Below are 19,712 nucleotides of genomic sequence, written 5' to 3'. Positions count from 1 at the left end.
TGGAGCAGCTGTAACTCTGTATTTGAAACGCTCCACAGAAAAAGGTCATGTACCTCCTCTTGGTAACTGAATGGATTCTATCCTCATGTGCCCTTTCTTCTCCAGTGTGTGTGAGTAAGCATGTTTCAAATTGCTCTAGGTACCATTACTTGCACCCAAGGGAATTTCTATTATGTAAGAGGCCATGCTTAATTAAAGTAGTACAGGCATGCTATTAGTTACGGTTACTGGGGAAAAAAAGAGGTAAAATAAGTCACCTGCAATTTTTCACAAACAAGCAATATGTTGTGTATATAGTGGCACATTGCACTTTTAAAACTGCAAATTACCCATTGGAACCTATCTACCCCGAGTCTTAGGTTCCTCTCCTCCTGAGAAATTAATATCTGGATCTACCAACAGGTACTCATTTCAAACACTTGAAAGTGGTGACTTTTTCCCAGCTTCACCCTGAATTCAGAGTTACATTTTTCTCTCATGCCAGGTCCTGCCCAGGCAGCAAGTCTAGAAGACTATCCAATGAAACAGCCCTTACTTTAGCACCAGGTTCACATCACTGCTGCGGGGCCTTGGATCCTTCACTCAGGCTTCCCGAATTCCCAGCATCCAGCCTAATTCTTACTGCCTAAGCCTGGTGACTATTCACTCTGTTTCCTGACCACTAGCGGTAACTTTGTCTCTTGCCTTTATCTCCTGGATAACTTGATTTGTCCTGGGTTCCACAGCCTTGATGCTACCTGGGTCTTATGTTCCTGATTGCTACTCTGGAGGCGACCATATACTTGAATGACAATGTCACAGCTCCAGAATGTCTCTCTCACATTCTCCTGGTAACAAGAATATCTCATGGTAGTTATGAATATTACTAGGTGTATAAATCTGCCAGAGCTGCTATAACAGAATGCCAGATACTGGGCAGCATAAACAACAGAAATGAATTTTCTCACAGTTCTAGAGGCTGGAAAGTCCAACATCAAGGTTCCAGGAAATTCAGTTTCTGGTGAGGTCCCTCTTCCTGGCTTGCAGGTGGCTGCTTTTTACTCACATGGTTCATGCTCTGAGCACTCATGGGAAGAGACAAAGCGAGCTCTCTGGTGTCGCCTTTTATAAGAACACAACTCCTATTGGAGTGGTAGCACATAATTACAACCTCATTTTACCTCAGTTACCTGCCAACAAATCTATCTCCAATACAGTCACACTGGGGGTTAAGACTTCAATATAGGACTTGTGGAAGAACAAAATTCAGTTCATAGCACTAGAATAATCAGTGTTTCGGTCACCTGTATGAAGAATTGTGAAAAGCGTAGGCCTTTTAAAACAAAGCCAGAAATTTTTACTGGCTTCTAACAAGTAACAATTTGAAACCATTAAAAAGCAGTTATTTTCCACACACATATAATTTTTTGTTGTTTAATGCTGCAATAATACTAGGTTCCTTTTCTAGGTTACATTCATGCAGAAGCATTTATCTGCTTTGGTTCTGATATTGTATGAAACAAATTCTGTAAATATGAACTAACCCATGTCCCTTGTCCTTAGCATGTACCAAAGGGAGTCATTGCTTATTGATCAGGGTATTCTTCTCAATAGGGAACAGATGTAGCTTCATATCTGCACCCAGCATTGTAGGCAATCACTGCCAAATAATTGGAACTGGCACTCTTCTGAGGAGAAAGTATTATGGACTTTATAAGATAATAATTAATATATTTTATTCACACAGTGCTTTATATCTTATAAAGTGTTTTCATAGCTATGTTATTTGAACTTCACAAAAACAATGAAATAGAACAGTTATTACTAACTCCATTTTGCTGGTGGAAATTGAGGCTCAAAAGCTACTTTCCCAAGTCAGTTAGTACACTTCATAATTGGGACTGGAAACTAACATTTATAAACCCTGACTTCAGTGTTCTATCTACAAAACCGCTACCCTTATAAATATACTTGCATAAATATATCCTGGGGGAAAAGAAACCCATGAGCACAGTGACGTCTACTTCAAAGAAAAGAATGTTTGTCCTCCAGGAGGCCTTTTATGACCTTAACATGAGAAAGCTGGCTCTGCCATCGGTAATGCCCATGGGATCTTTATGGAATCCACACCTACAACACAAGATTGCATACATTTGTGGATGTGTCTGTTTCTTCTGGCCAGACTATATTCTTCCTGAAGATTATGATCATATTTCTTTAGCATTTGGCACTCAGATGCTCAATAAATAAATGATAGCAGCTAACACTTATGGAGGGCTTCATATGTGCTGTGCCCTGTTTTAAGTGCTTTTACTTAATTAATTCAATCTTCACAAACACCCTATGAGTATGCGTATACTCCTCTGTACAAGGGAGGAAAGTGAGTCCCAGAAAGGTAAATTACTGTCCCAGAGACACAGCTAAGGGTGCAGTATTACTCCAGAGTCCCTGTTCTTAATCATGACTTGATGTTGCCAGTCAATAAAGGTTTGCTGAGCACATGATGAGTGGTCTGGAAGACCTCTTAGGCGTAATGGGATCTATTTTCTGGGAGGCACATTTACATGACAATCTTCTAAGATTCTCTCATAATCCCCTTTGTTGATGTCTCCACCAAAGAACAAAATCTCCTGACAGTGAGACTGAATGCAAGCAAATCCAGCTTGCTGGAAAAGGTGAGTATAGATGAGGACAGAATTTGGCTACCAGATATGGAGTAATGTTAAATTCTCTAACTGAATCTCATCATCGCAGCTGCAGGTACTCAAATTAACTGAGGAGCTGAGTACGAACACGACTAAAAGCTTGTTGTTCTGCTCAGGGGGCAATTCAGTGAGGGAGACTGGCACACAAAGATGGTTCTTATGTCTCCTTCCCTGTTAAGCTACCCTTGTGCTGACTTCATGTCACAGCTTCACAAGTATCTGAGCTGCCTGGCTCGACTCTATCTTCCTGTTTGGGCAAGCCCCAGTATTCTCCCTCCTCACAGATTCAGAAATGCTCTTCTGAGACATAAATGTACTTTGCTTTATCTTTTTCTTTCCCAAAGTTTCTTGCATTGATAGCAGATTTCTTATTTGTAAAATCTAGATAATAGCAGTACCTACCTTTATTAATGAGGCCATAGGCTAAGCTGCTATCACAAAGAGACTCCCTCAAATATATCAATCAGCTCCAACACGGTAATGCTTACTTCTTTCTCAGTGAGCAAGTGAGAGGGAGGAGGTTGTCCAGGATAGGTAGACAGCTCTGCTCTGCAAGGTCATCTCAGGGAACCAGGTTTCTCCTCTCTCATTATTTTACCACCAACATGAATGTTGTCCTTATTCCACCAACTGTGGCCATGTCATACCACAGCTCATTGGAGATGGGGGAAGTGGAAGTAGAGGGCAAATAATTTCTTCATGAAGGATATGACCAGGAAGTTGCCTATGTCACTTCCACTTGTGTTCCCTTGGTTGGAGTTTAGATGCCCATATCTAGCAGCAAGGGAGCCTGGGAAATGTGGCGGGCATCCACATCTCTAGACAAAACTTGGGGTAGGGGAGTTCTTACTAGATGAATGAAGGGAAAATGACTATTGGGGAACAATGAGCAGTATATTCTATGACAACTTGGAAGGTTGTTTTTTGAGGATTAATTGAGCTAATATACTTAAATTCCTTAGCATAGTACCTGATGCAAAGTGAATGTTTTCAGTATTTGTATAAATACAACCGTAGTTATTATCATGGAATGCCTACTGTGTGCCTGGCATTTATTCTAATGCTCAGAGCAACCCAGTGCAGTTAATATCCTGATTTTATAGAAGGTACACACACACACACACACACACACACACACACACACACACAGATATATATGAAGATCCAGGCTTGTCTAGCTTCAAACCTTAATGCTCTTTTTTAGTCTGCCACATTGTCTTCACTCTGCTATTAATTTCATCTCTCTTTGCTCACTCCCACCTATAGCCTTCCTTTTCTAATTATTTCAACCCAAGAGGAATCATGTTACAGATAAATGAGGAAGTGGTTAGATAAGCAGGGAAAGAACAGTTGTTAGGTTGGAGGGTCAAAAATTTAGATTTGGGCTGGGCGCGGTGGCACAGGCCTGTAAACCCAGCACTTTTGGAGGCCGTGGCAGGTGGATCACCTGAGGTCAAGAGTTTGCCACCAGCCTGACTAACATGGTGAACCCCTGTTTCTACTAAATACAAAAAAATTAGCTGGGAGTAGTGGCGCATGCCTGTAACCCAAGCTACTTGGGAGGCTGAGACAGGAGAATCCCTTGAACTTGGGAGGTGGAGGTTGCAGTGAGCCGAGATCACGCCATTGCACTCCAGCCTGGGCAACAAGAGTGAAACTCCATCTGAAAAAAAAAAACAAAACAAAACAAAGAAAGAAAAAATTAGATTGGTCTCATGGTCAAAAGGTAGCCAGAGGAAGTTCTTGAATGAAGGGGTAATATAATAAGAGACTAAGGATAATCATCTCACGAGTTAGGTATTGGTCTAAAGGAAAAGAGACCAAATAACTTTTCCCATAAATTAGACATAAACGTCTGAAAAAGAAAGGGCAGTAATTGTCAGAATGGAAAGAAAGGGTTGAATCTGAAAGGCATTATGGAAAACTTTTTGGAAAGAACTTATGGATTTATTTTGTGGTATGTGGGAAACCATTTTCAATTTTTTGGTACATTATTATTTATAACATAACATTTTGAAGATTACACATATCTTAACTGTGGGGATACATTTCAAGACTCCCAGGGGATGCCTGAAACCACAGAGAGTACCAGATCCTGTTTACACTACATTTTTTTTTTTTTTGCTGTACAGTAATGGGAGGGATGAAGTGGTATTCTGTGAGATTTCATCATGCTACTCAGAATGGTGCACAATTTAAAACTTATGAATCATTTATATCTGAAACTTTTCATTTCATATTTTCAGATCTTGGTTGGCTTCAGATAACTGAAAGCTCAGGAAGCAAAACCTTGGCTTACAGGGGGACTTTTGTATTTGCCAACTTAACTCATGCTATAGATCCCCAAATAGCATCATTTTTTAAGTTCTCCAAGTTGCCAATTTAAGGGACTAGGGAAGTATTGATAAAATTAGCAGTAAAATGTGGTAGGAAGGAATGCTGATTTGAGGAGTAAAATAATGCTCTCAGTTTTCCACATGCTAAGTTCCATGAATTGGTATTGTTACATTTTCTTATTTTTATTTTTGAGACAGGGTCTTGCTCTGTTGCCCAGGCTGGAGTGCAGTGGTGTGATCTTAGCTCACTGCAGCCTGTGCCTCCTGCGTTCAAGGGATTCTCATGCCTTAGCCTCCTGAGTAGCTAGGATCACAGATGCCCATGACCACACCAGGCTAATTTTTGTATTTTTAGTACAGATTGGGTTTTGCCATGTTGGCTAGGCTGGTCTCAAACTCCTGGCCTCAAGTGATCCACGCACCTCAACCTCCCAAAGTGCTGGGATTACAGGCATGAGCCATTGTGCCCAGCTGGTATTGTTACACTTTGAATGTGCTCCCCAGTTCATGTGTTGGAAACTTGATCCCCAGTATGGCAATGTCAGGAGGTGGGGTCTAAACAGGAAGTGTTTGGGTCATGGGTACACCACCTTCATAAATGGATTAATGCCATTATTGCAGGAGTGGGTTCATGATGAGAGGATATGTTTGGCCTTCTCTTGCTCTCTCTCTCACCCTCTCTTTTTCCTTCCACCTTACACAGTGGGATGACATAGCACAAAGGCCCTTGTCAGGTGCTGGCAACTCAATTTTGGTCTTCCCAGACTCCTGAACTTTGAGAAATAAATTTTTTTCCTTGTAAATTACCCGTCTGTGGCATTCTATTATAGCAGCACAAGATGAACTAAGATGGTATAGACCATTCAGCTGAAGTATGGTTTAGGTGTCAAAAGGCATAAGAAGTATAGATTTGGAGTGAACACACACATTTGATAATTGGAAGACTCAGAGTATGTAATCATCTTTGTAGAAAAGACTTGAAAGTCAGATTTTTCAGGCTAGCCTCAGTTAGGCAGCATGAAGATGAAGAGAAGCCAGTAATGGAAAAAGAGGCAGATTAATCATAGAAACAGTGTAGTGGAAAGAAGATGGGATTTGGAGTTAATTCTGGTTTTTCCATTTCCTGTTTGACTTTGGGCACTTGAAGAGAACTACCAGTGGTAAGTTTTCTCATAAGTCTAAGGAGTTGGACACGATGAGCTCTAAGTTCCTTTAGTGTAGGAAGAGTTGATGTTCCTAATTAGAAAGTGTGGGAGAATTTCAAGAACGAAATAGTCAAATACAGTGACACTCTACCCATATTATCCCTCCAGCCCCGCCTTTGCCACACTACTTCAACATTCTAGTACCACACACAAAAAACGTGATAAGCATATCAGTAAAAGTAACTGCATAGTAAATAATGTTGGATACTTCATCAGAATTGAAAGAATTGTTAAATATTAGAGTCTGACACATTTTATTTCTTTTACTTCCTAAGCCTAAAATGCATAAGTCACAGACTGGCAGGCATAATATTCCAAGGGCAACAAAAATAGGGAAACCATGTTTTCTACATTCGGGGTACTGCTCACTTGGAGATGTAGGGGAAGGCACTTGATACAATAGAAACTTTGAGGGTTTAAAATGTTATCTTTTGGTTACAGAGAATTTTGTTTTCATCAGAATATATTTGACTTTACTGGGCTGTATCTATCTACAGGAGTTTCCAGATTATAGTGCATTAGATTTTATTCCCTTTTTCAAAAAAAAAAATTCAAGGACCTAGTATGTAAACATGATAGTGAATCCACCTACTGCCAAACCCTAGGGCTCTAAAACATTAATCCAATTTCCTTGCCAAAGGAAAACTCCAAACCCAGCTAGCATTAGTGTTTGATAGAAAAATTAAACTGTTCTCAGCTGAATTTAAAAAAAAATCTTGTAAGCAACCAATTTAGCAATATATTACTATAATATAATATTATATATAATATAATAAGTTCTTAGCCATTTTGTTCTGAATTTTTTATAGAAGAACAATTTTTCAGTTTAATTCCTTTTTTATTGGGGAAGAAAAATTTGACTTCAATTCCTCTGTTTAGTAAAAGGATCTTGCTAATTAAAACGTTTCCCTCATAATTTATAAACATCAAATGGTTTAATATTTTTTAGGAGCCAAGAATGCTATCTTTGAGACAGTAAAAAGTAAAGTAAGCTTAATGAATTATTCTTTAAAAGATCATTTTAAAAGTCTCACCGTTGGTACTTGAATCAATATAAAAATAATATTTGTTAGGGTTTATAGTATATGCTTGGGGTCAGAGATTTAATCACTGGCTCCATAACTTTCCAACTGGATAACTTTGACAAAGCTACTTAAATTCTCATAGCTTCATCTTTTGTATCTATAAAATAAAGACAATAATAGCATCTATCTCATAGAATTGTTTTGAGAATTAAATGAAAGAATACATGTAATGCAACATCACAAAGTACTACAACTCTAATACTACTCCCCTGATTATTATTGTTATTATCTTAAGTAAGCAGAAAATTAAATCAAAAAATTATAAAACCCAGGAAGTCAAAGTTCAAAATAATCTCTTCAAGCTAAACTGAACATAAGCAAATGTCTGAATTGGCCACAAATGAGTAAATGTTTCACATTTAGATTTCGTATTATGTTTGTCATTATACAAATATGATTTCTAGGGAAAGTCTCAAAAGATGCTATCATATATCTGAGAAAGAGAGAGCAAGGGTAATTGCACAATTCATTGGAAAATGTTTTAATAAGAAAAATATTTAAGAATATTTGCCTGTTTTGTTTATTTTGTCTATCTATTTATGTCTAGCCTCATTCTAAAAATAACATGAGGTGGTACTTAGAAGATTCAAGTGTGGTCAGTTAAACTTAATAACTGATGGAAATAGAAATAATATACTACACCAAAAGGGACTGGATAGGAAAATGTATTATAAATATAAATATAAAAAGTTCTAATTCACTTGGGATGACATATATTAAATTGCTCAATGGAAAAATAAAACTTAACAAAAACTAAAGAGATGTCTATCTTAACAGAGTTTTCTTAGCTTTGCAGCTGGAAAGATTAATTTAGAACAAGATAGTTTTCCTGGGCCCCAAGGAAAGTCAGTTATTGAAAACTAAAATACCCCGTTACAAGGTATATACCAGCAAAGACCCTCAAATAAGTGAGATATCAATATAATAAATATTTGTGGAAGACAAGTTTTCTTTACCAAATGAATAAAAACTAACCTAACAGGAAGGAGGACTTGGTTGTACATATATTGAAAATTCATGTCATCTTTGTTATCAGAAATTACTAACAAGAAAACAAGCAAATAAATAAATAATAAATAAAAAGGATTAGTGATCTTATTTGTCCTAAAAATGCTTGTGAGATTCTTGGCATATTCACATAATCTATGTGCTTTTGTAGAAAACACTGGCATAGGTTTTAGGGATTACAGAGATGAAAAAAAGACAATCTATTGCTAACTTGTTGGGAGCAACAACAGCAACAACAACAAAAACAACAGCAATTATCACAGTGTGGTACATACTACAAAACTGAGGCTTGTACAAGGTGCTACCCCGCCACACACACACACACACACACACACACACACACACACACACAAATGCATGCAGGCATGCACATTAGTACAAATAAATTATATTCGTTCTGAACCTGACTTCATTTTCAAATTTGAAGGTAAGACAGTAGTAATTTGCCTCTCAATCCTTTCAGTCAATTGCTGTCCTCCATGTAGCACTTAATGTTAGCAGAATAATTTGTAAGGGACATCTTTTGATGTCCCTTAGAAAGCTAAACAATTAATTCTTCATGCGGTGACTACGGATTACAGATGGCAGATTACAGATTACATCTCTTCCTGCTAAGATTTCCCAGAATTTCCTAGGTGAATTTCACAGGACAGGTTTTCTACTTTAGTTCAAAACACTCTTGTCACCCAACCTGATGATTTGTTGTTAACAACATCATCACTAAGCTAGTGTGTATTTGGGAAATTAAAATCAATTAAAAAGTTTGCTAACTAACATATAAAACAGTATTAAAATTATTTTATAATAGCATAAACCTGAGCCTAAGCCACTGTTTTCCAGCTCTGTACCATGGTCAAGTCAATTTGGTAAACATTTCATATCACCTATCTCTTCATTCCCAAAGATGCACGGGCCACATAAGAATATTAAATGCTTTTATACTTATTCATTTTAGAATCTTATTTGCCATGGGTTTTCTCAAACATAATAAACAAATAGCTTTCAAAGAACAGCTATTACTGTGTTATGGGACTCTGAACTCTTGTGGATTGGCATTTGGGATACTCTCGCCAAAGTAGAACGTAATGTGAAAATAGCTGCACTGCAACAGGATAAAAAGATGAATTTCAAAGTCAAATATGAATGACTTTTGAAAAGCATGCCATTTTAGATTATAGGCACCCGTCTCCCTTCATGATCACAGTTAATCAAATTGCTATAAACATATACAATTCCAGCCTGGGCAACAGAGCGAAACCCTGTCTCTACAACAAATAAAAAATTAGCCAGGCATGGTGGTGCACACCTGTGGTTCCAGTTACTTAAGAGTCTGATGTGGGAGGATTGCTTGAGCCCAAAATGTCAAGACTGCAGTGAACCATGATCACACCACTGCACTCCAGCCTGGGCAACTGAGGGAGATACTGTCTTAAAAAAACAAAAAAACATATTCCAGTTTATCAGTGCACCAGCTTCAGAATAATGAGCAAACATCTTTATGATGGGAGGCTGATAGAACCTTGTAAAGGAAGGTCCTTTGATGGATTTGCAAAGGGAGGAAAATGCCTTCACTTATCCTCAGCATATGCAGAAGTAGATTTGCCTTTATTGGTCCCAAGGGAACAATTTATTGTTCAATTCAGGACAGTTTGAGAGTGAAAGGTACACTATTCCTAAGTGTATAGAACCAGAGCTGCCCTTTGCAAACTGGAAAGCATGGCTACATGCCCTTTGTACATGCCTGACCATGCAGGCCTGTGTGGGAAAGTGAGATGACTTTTATTCTCCTGGCCCCCTCAAGCCATAAAAATATATACATAAAATGAAAAAAAATCTACCTCTCTCTATATATCTATCTAAGTGAAAATTTATTATGGGAATTGGGAGATATCATTATGGAGGGTGAGAAGTCCACATATGTCATCTGCAAGCTAGAGAACCAGAAAAACCAATGGTGTAATTCCCAAAACCAAGATTCCCAATGTCTGAAGGCAGGAGAAGATGGATGTCCCAGGCCAAGAAAAGAGCGAATTTGCTCTTCCTCCTGGTGGTGTGTGCCTATGGTGCCAGCTACTTGTGAGGCCAAGGCAGGCAGATGTTGCAGTGAGCCAAGATTGTGCCACTGCACTCCAGCCTGGTAGATAGAACAAGACACTGTCAAAAAAAAAAAAAAAAAAAAAAAAAGGAAAGAAAAGAAAAGAAACAAACTGGGCTTGACTACTTCATTCCTTGACTCCTGTTTATCATATGGCTATGGCCAAATCATTTTTTTAAATCTCCATTTTCTTATCTGCAAAAGAAAACATTTATTGATACCATGCAGGGTTGTTGTGAGGACTGAATGAGGCAGTATCTGTGGAAGTGCATTGAAAATTATAAAAAGGCTATATCAGTAGTTGTTATTTTACGTAGAATTTTACAATAGGCAACATATACCACCTTTAGATTCCCTAACCACTCTTCCAGATTATCTACTTTGATGAAATAAGCAAAAAAATTGAGAGTTAAGTACCAGACCAAGTTCTACATTCCTGTTCTTGGTTATCCCCTGTCTTTGCTTTGTGTTGCTATGACAGAATACCACAGACTGAGGGTGTTTTACAAAGAAAAATGTATTTCTTACAGTCCTGGAGGCTGGAAAGTCCAAGGATAAGGGGCCCACATCTGGTGAGGGTCATCCCATGGCAGAAAGGCAGAAGCCAGAAGTAAGCACGAGAGAGAGAGAGAGAGAGAGAGAGAGAGAGAGAGAGACCAGGGGTCAGGCTCACTTTATGACAACCAACTGACCAACTGTCATGATAATTACCCCATTCTGGCAATAACAACATCGATTCATTCACAAGGGCTCCACCCTTATGGCCCAGTCACCTCTTCTTATGTTCTACCCATCATCAATGCTGCTTGGGGATCAAGTTTCTAACATATGAACTTTTATGGGGGACACCTTCAAATCATAGCAACCCCACACAGGAACTTTTTAGAATTTTTTTTTTATGCTTACGGGCTTGAAACAATCTCTTAAGACTAGATTATATCAGGGAAGCAAAACAAAGATAATAGTTTTCTATGTAGGCACTAAACTGACAAATAGGCTATGTGTACAAAACAGCACATTCTAGATGGCTGACCGTGTTTCCACACCAGAGGACCACTCCATCCTTGAGGAATCAGCATGGTCCTGCTGTAAGATACTTCCACTCCCAGTGACATTAATGGGTCCATTCCTTGCCAAAACTTGGTTGCCCATTGTGTAGAGTATACCAAGGATGGTCTCTAATGACTTTGCCTTAAATAACTCAAGAAACAACATCAACAACTTTAATAAAGCGAGATCAAATACAGTTTAATATATGGGTTTAAATGAACTGATTTTAAACATGTTTGACTTTTTCTGTAACATATGTGTTACATATGGCCCCTCTCCCACCCCATCACTCCCCTGCTTTTCTCTCTACCCATCTCTTCCTCACCAAGACAAAGAACTTTTGCTTTCACTTCATTTATTCTATCATTTCCCACTTAACTTTTGTGATTGTCCAGATCTTGGCAGATAGTCTATGTCTTAAATTTTTCATCTTCTTGCTTGATTTGCATTTCTATATAGGATGAAAGTGAGAGTGATGAGTGAGGATGAAAAGTTATTTCTTTTAACTTCTTTTTATGGCTCTGGAAGGATGGAGCAGCATATAATGGTTGCAGTGTGGGAACAAAAATACAGCGTACAAACGACTCGTTTTTGTTTGAAATGCTAAAAAATACTATGACTTCCAAAGTGTAATATCTATTTTTTAAAATCTCGGTGTTACCAGCTGTGAAAGGTCTGTATGATAAGTCGTTTACAGTCATCAAATGCAAGCACCTAGAGTTCGTTTTGGCAAAATGTTGCAAAAATCTCTTCTTTGCCTTGGGTTTACTTCTCTACCAGCCTCTGGTTCTATTGTCCTTGTATCCTCTAAGAGAATAATTTGTTTAACTTCATAAGATTATTTACATATTAAAAGAAGACCAAAGCAAGAAAATCTGAAAGCAATTAAATTCCAATAACAAAATGTGAGATGTGGAATTGGATTTTTTTTTTTAAAACAGTACTTCCTGGACTACTTCGAATCACATCACCTAGTAAGCACTTACATTGCCTACACATAGATTGATTTTTTGGGTTTCCACAACGCAAACATATGGCATAACAGATTTATGCTTAAGGTGTAGACATTGTCCAACATTGGAAAACATACCAGACACCAGGCTTTAGGGCAAGAGATTTAGAACTGAATGAGGCATAGTCCCTGTCTTCCATGGATCAAAATCTAATTAAACAGTAACATTGGACTATGAACACCTGCTAAGTGATTCCTGTAGAAACCATATTCCAGAGATGAGAAGGCAGCAAACATTTAGCGCAGGTCCAGCTCATGCTAGATGCGGCAACATATTATCTCTTGAAACACCAAGCCACAGTGCAGATACATGCATATCTACTATCCTTATTTCCCATTTTCAGATATGGTATTTAAGACTCAGGGAAGTTTATTTATTTGATTTGAGGTATGTTGTAGAACCATGATTTAAACTTAGGCTCAATTAAGAAAATACATAGTCTTTAAGTAAAGATTTTTAAGAGAGACGAGTTGGGAATTCAGAAAGTCTTGAAGAAAGTAAAAGTATTGCTTCCTGTCTTCAAAGTCCTTAATCTGGTTCCAGTCATTAATCTGGTTTCCAATATAAATACTTAAATGACACCATGTATAACCAATAACCAGGCTTTATTCAATTTTGAGAGAAAAATACAACTTGCTTCAAAAATTCAAATTTAAATTTCTAATTACATATTTTTACTATACTTGACAATTTTTTAAAAATTTGAAAAGAATAACTGGTGGTCCCTTTGCATAATAAATATAATACTGAAAAGCAATTTTATAAATAACATAGCCAATTAATTAGTAATGTTCAAATATTTAAGGTTACAAATCAATTAACCTGTTAAATAAAATATATTTTAGCTTTCTATCTTGACAAATGTACTTAATGTGACAAAATAAATGTGCAAAATTACACTATTAATATGACTGAAATTTGTCAAAACATCAAAGATGGCTGAAGTTATTCTTGTGCTTGCCTGAATGTTCTGTTGATGGGCTAATGATATCTGGATGAGTAATCGAATAAAACATACATAATTTATAAGTTATGAATCTATTCTACAAAACTTATTATTTTGAGCAGAATCACTAATTTATGTTATTTTTGCTCAAATTATTAAATGTTCTTATGCAAGAAGCTATTGCATTCAAGTAGTCAGAAAAAAAGATTTGACAAATTAATTTATCTTTTTTCTTACCTAAAAATTTCCACCTGTCAAATCTTCCCCACGCTCCAAAGCATAATCTGTCGCTGACACTGTCAGAAATCCAACACTGAAAATTTCATAAGATTTGGTAGTCACCTTTAGTTTAGTAGACTGATAGGGTTTGGCTGTGTCCCCACCTAAATCTTACTGTGAATTGTAATAATTCCATGTGTTGAGGGTGGGGCCAGGTGGAGATAATTGAAAGATGGGGGTGGTTTCCCCATACTGTTCTCATGGTAGTGAATAAGTCTCATGAGATCTCATGGTTTTATAAATGGGAGTTGCCCTGTACAAGCTGTCTTGACTGCTGCCATGTAAGACATGTCTTTGCTTCTCCTTTGCCTTCCACTATGATTGTGAGACCTCCCCAGCCATGTGGAACTGTGAGTCCATTAAACCTCTTTTCTCTATAAATTACCCAGTCTAGGGTATGTCTTTATTAGCAGCGTGAGAACAAACTAATACATAGACATATGGCAAAAGATGTGGAGACGACCTGGCTGTTAGTCACATAAGGAGATGGTTAGAGTCACAGGCACTGGTACATTGGAGCTGACTCACGTGGGCTTTAAAGAATCCACTGAGAGCATCTTTTCTGACTCTGAGGTTGTAATGTCACATTGGGAGCTTGAAATTGGCCATAGGGAGAGTATTTACACCTTGGGAATCTGCACACATTATAAATTGGGTCCCCTCAACCAGTTGAGCAGGTTCTTAAACATCAGAACACCAATGGTTGTGGGTTGCACTGCATGTTGAATTCTGAATTGACCAAGATATCCACGTACACTTGAATATATTTATTATGTGCATGGGCTTGTGATATGCAGAGCCCCTGAAAATACCCTTGAACTTTTCACAAAGGCCTTAAGGCAGCACTGATTTCATCAGATTGTTATTTTTGAAATGGTTACAATAATTTTAGAGAGATGATTTTTTTTCTTTTCAGAAAAAAGAATCTATACATTTATAGACAATTTATACAATGTATAAAGTGTCTATACATTTTATCCATTTGACATTTATCCTGTAATTAAATAAAGTTATATAGTTATGTGTTGGCCACCATAATGTGAAATAAATATCCGTTTTCTTAGTCTAAATTGATATAATGTTCTTAACCTGTTTCCTTTTTTTCATGGTTACTAGAGCAGATTTTATGTTACTGAGTGTTGATCCAATTAGGAAAATGAAATGTTTCTGAATAAAAATATCTAGAGAAGTTGTGTGTGTGTGTGTGTGTGTGTGTGTTACTAAAATAGCATTAATTGCTTAACTTTTAGAAACATGAATTTCAAACTTGAAAAGATTCTTGATTAGTAAAAAGGAAGATATCAATAAGAAGATGAAATATTCTAGGAAAAATAGGGCTAGTTAAATCAACTTCATTAAATTACACTAATGTAGAACATTAAAAAATGAAAAGTTCACCATTTAATTCCCATTCTAGATAATCCAAAGAAGACAAAATAGCTCAAGTTGCCAGGAGTTAAGCATGGTAATTAAGAAACTGATTTATACAGCAGAGAAGGAATTCATGTAACTACTCAACACAAAGCAGATCTTCCAATGTAGAATTATTCCCATCTTGTTCTTTGTATGAGAAGTTTGCTTAGTCCAGAGCCTTGTCAATTCTTATAACATACTCAGCTATTCATCCATTTCCCTCCAAGGCAACTAGATTAGTAATTCATACTTGGGCTTTATGAAAATAGTATCATAAAAATGTTTGAACATATGTTGACTCTCAAAGCCAGGTACTGTAACTTTTCCTCCGAGAATGAACTCAACTGAGTTGATTAAATATGTTTAATATATTGTAGGATTTACAATTATGAATTCATTTAGTTCAGAATACTTTTTATGCATATTTTTGTTTATAAAAATAAGCTTGGCCAAAACTATGCTTTATTAAAAAAAAATGGATTTGAAGTGAGTGTTTTCTTAGCTTCGAATTGAGGATTTGTTTTCTTAGTTGAGCAGAAAGCTATTGTTCTGTGAAGAAGTACAGATGCTAAGGAATGCAAGAGAACACTCATTTATTCCATGGTTTCCAAAGCAAGAGAAAGCAAGGAGTTATTTAGCTGTATTTAATACATTCTTTCCAATGCCTATTTCCTGAATCTTCTGTCTATTATTTCAGCCATTATTGCTGTAAATTACTTGAGCTAGTGACTGAGGGTATGGGGAAGGACTTAGCCATGGGCTACATGGCAATGGCCTCTAATCAGAGCTCTCCACGTGGCTCTGTTCGACTCACTGGAAGCATTTCCACCTCTTTGCCTGCTCTGTCTGTTGCATGGTGTTATGATATGGCTTAGTGCAAATCAACACCTGAGGCTTGAGATGACCAGTGTGCAGGGCCCATACCAGCTAGCTTTTCTAAAACAGAGGACAAGACCCTGGAGAGAACTTGGATAAGGAGTGTCAGGTGCAAGGAGTGATGGTTTGATGATTACACTGCTCACCACTCTGCTTTTGCAATTCATTGACAAAATTTCATTGTGAGCATTTTTAGCCCTAATTTTATAACAGGGCTGACATAGAGAAGGGAGGAGGGGCAGCCATCTCAGTTGGAATTAAAAAGGAGGGGGGCAGTGGAATGAAAGCATAGGGGTAGTGGATTAAAAAAATCACAAAAACAGAACTTTAAAAAGTCGTGGTTCATAGTCAGTATTTCATGATCTGGAGAGGTATCATTTAAAATTATAAAAAAATTCTTTAAATGTAGGCCTTCATGGAACTATAGAAAGCAAATCAGTGGGCCATCTCATAGAGCACAACTTCTTATTTATCTACACTCCCATGCATTTGTCAGAAATAAAATGTTAAAAAGTGTTCTTTCTGATGCATAATTTACTGATTTTTATCTCCTAACATATTCCACATAATTGAGAGCTGGAGGATCTTCTCACTAAGCCCAGGTCTTTGGTAGCTATTTGTGCTGGCCATTGTGGAAGCACTGCCAGATCACCCCATTGGGACCCAGGCCCTCATTACTCTGGCTGCAGAGAGCATTGGAGGTTCTCATCTAAGTCCCTCTGCGAGGATTGACTGAGGCCAATGAAATTCACCTCACCCAAGAACTCACACTAACCTCCCCACTACATACCCTCCTGCTGAGCAGCCCATAGCCAATAAAGGTAAGTCCAGCCTCCTTGCTTCCCTGGGACAACTCTGAAAAGCCGTCTTAGCTCCAAAGCTCCTTGTGGATTTGGTGGAGGGCTTTACTGAGAGTGTCTCACATTTAAATTCCTCACTCTGGCTTATCTTAACTTCCCTCCCTCCCTCCACAGATGGTGATCTCAATAAACCACTTACACCCCAATCTGTGTTCCAGAGTCTGATTCCTTTGTGATATTGCTGATGAGAACTCGGTCTAACACAGTCTGATGCATTCTTGTTCACCAGGGCTGCCCTTACAGGCCTAGCCACCCTCACAGTGGGCCTTAACCTTTGAGCTCCTAACATTAAAGCTCTTTAAACAATGTATACTCAGCTGGGCACTGGGGCTCATACCCGTAATCCTAGCACTTTGGGAGGCTGAGGCAGACAGATCACGAGGTCAAGAGATCGAGACCATCTTGGCCAACATGGTGAAACCCCGTTTCTACTAAAAATACAAAAATTAGCTGGGCATGCTGGCATGTGCCTGTAGTCCCAGCTACATGGGAGGCTGAGGCAGGAGAATCACTTGAACCCGGGAGGCGGAGGTTGCAGTGAGCCAAGATTGCGCCACTGCACTCCAGCCTGGGCGACAGGGGGAGACTCTGCCTCAGAAAGTGTACACGAGTACACTCGTGTACAGTCACTGCTGCCACAGTGTGGCTGTTCTATTAGAAGGGCTCTAGTTAATCAATACAGGCTGTGCAAAACTAGCTCTTCTGCTCCAAACTTCAGTCACATGTGTTGATCCAACCTTATGGTGAATTTTACTTTGGGGCTGTTGGTTTCCTTTCTTGCCAGAAAACCTTAGTTAAGATGATGAGAACCAATTAAAGAGAGTCTAGTTATATGAGATCATCAAAGAATAGGTGTTTCAGGTGTTAATCTTTTTTTTCCAGAATTTACCTTAGATTTTATTAAGATTTGCTCTTTCCTTTCCCCAACCCCTGCCATTATCAGGCCTGTAAATCTAAAGTTATTGGAAGGAGTAGTCTCTATTAGGCCACAGATAATCCTATTTTACTTTATTCTAATCGTCATAGCCAGGAAGAGACATTCAAGTGTTAGGGAAGAGACAAAGAAAATCTTCTCCAAGGAAAGTTTTTCTATCCACTTAAGCAAAAAGAAGCTGGCAGCTTCCTCTAAAACAATAAAATTATTATTAAACAAAAGTAGTATGTAAACTCCCCAATTATTAATAAACAAAAATAGTACGTAAACCTTCCACATATTATTAACTCCAATGATATTAACTACTAAAGACAAAAGACTAAATAAAAATAGTATCAATGATATAACAAATTATTAATGATGGCAACTATTCCATATGCCATCTTTTCCTGATTCGAAACTCTTTAAAATGTTTCTTAACACCTTTAATGAGATGATTAGAAACTTTTCTTTTGCAAATAATACACATATTAGGACATTTTCCCCTGAGCCTAGTCCTGTCTCCAGATATTGAAGAGTTTTCAGATGTTACGATTCTGGAGTTGTTCATACATCTCTCCCATCCTTCATTCCTATTTTACTTCCAACCTCCTTGGGTTTTGCCTGTGTCAGTTTGCTTTACACAGCTGTCTCCTTGACTCATAAGTAACTGGAATTAAGTACCAATGTGTTTTAAGATTTTCTTTTATATATCCTAAGATCTTCATGTAAAATTTCTACTCCTCTATTACATTTTTCACTTTTCAAAACTGGTCTCTTTGGAATTCTTACCAGTGGAAGTAATGTTCAATTTTAGCAAATTACATATGCAGATCTTCTTGTCCATGTCAAAAAAGGTAAGGAAATAAGTTAATGTACACTGGTATTTGACAGAAAAAGGGTTTTTAAACAAATGCATGCTCTCTCTTTCCTTTGTGTATATTTTGTTAATTTTGCATAAAATTCCCTTTCCTACTTTGTGCACCTGGAAAAATAAAAAGCCAGCTTGTATTTGACTACTCCTTTGAAGCTTCTCTGACATCTTTACACTTCTCTGGCAATATTCATTGTGGCGTCTCTGCGCTGTGTAGATGTTATTATAATGGCAGCTACCTCTTGCATTATAATAACAATTATTATTATTTTACTTATTTAATTTAATGTGTCTTTCTTCCTAATGGACTTTGAGATTCTTGAAATGAAAATCTACATACCAGTCATCTTTGTATTTCAATGTCTAGACTTATGCAGAATATAGATAAGATGATCTGTAAATGTTAATGAAATCATAAGTAAGGGTGTGTTTAGTTAAAGATGCTGAATAAAACTATTTTCTATTACATGGAAGTTTTAAAGACGGGTTAATTCTCATGACTGCAAGAGGTACAGAGATGAGAAGAAATCACTCTGAATTAGTTGATGATAAATATTATTTTTAAAACACCATTAAGAAGCCTAGTTGATTGAGAAACAGGTTGCACTGTTACAGATAAGCCAACATCTTTCTGCTGCATTTACTAATGGAAACCCCCATCCAAAGATCTAGCTATGGGAAATACCTAAGAGAATGGAAAATTATAGAAGAGTGGACAAAATCTAAAAATCTGTCCTCCACCTGGGACACTTTTATACTTAGAAACTGCTTGAGAGGAACAGCAATCATATTTTTACAGATGTTAATGCATTTCTGTACCTAGAAGTAATAGATATGTGCACATAATGGCTCTTGTCTGCTCAGGCTGAGCTCTGTATCATGCTTTGCTTGGCTTTTCTGTTCTTTCACAGAGGAGACTGCTTGCAGCAGGAGAATTTCCATGCTGAGAAACTGACAACATGTGCTTATCTTTTAATGTGACTAATCAATTAAAAAATAAAACAGGGCTTCATCCTCATTATAGTTCTTTACTTGGGTCATGGACCATAGCATAATCTTAAATTTGTCTTTAGTT

Source organism: Pan troglodytes, chromosome 7, assembly GCF_028858775.2.
Source record: "Pan troglodytes isolate AG18354 chromosome 7, NHGRI_mPanTro3-v2.0_pri, whole genome shotgun sequence".
Classification (NCBI taxonomy): Eukaryota; Metazoa; Chordata; class Mammalia; order Primates; family Hominidae; genus Pan; species Pan troglodytes.
This window is presented reverse-complemented; position numbering follows the sequence as displayed.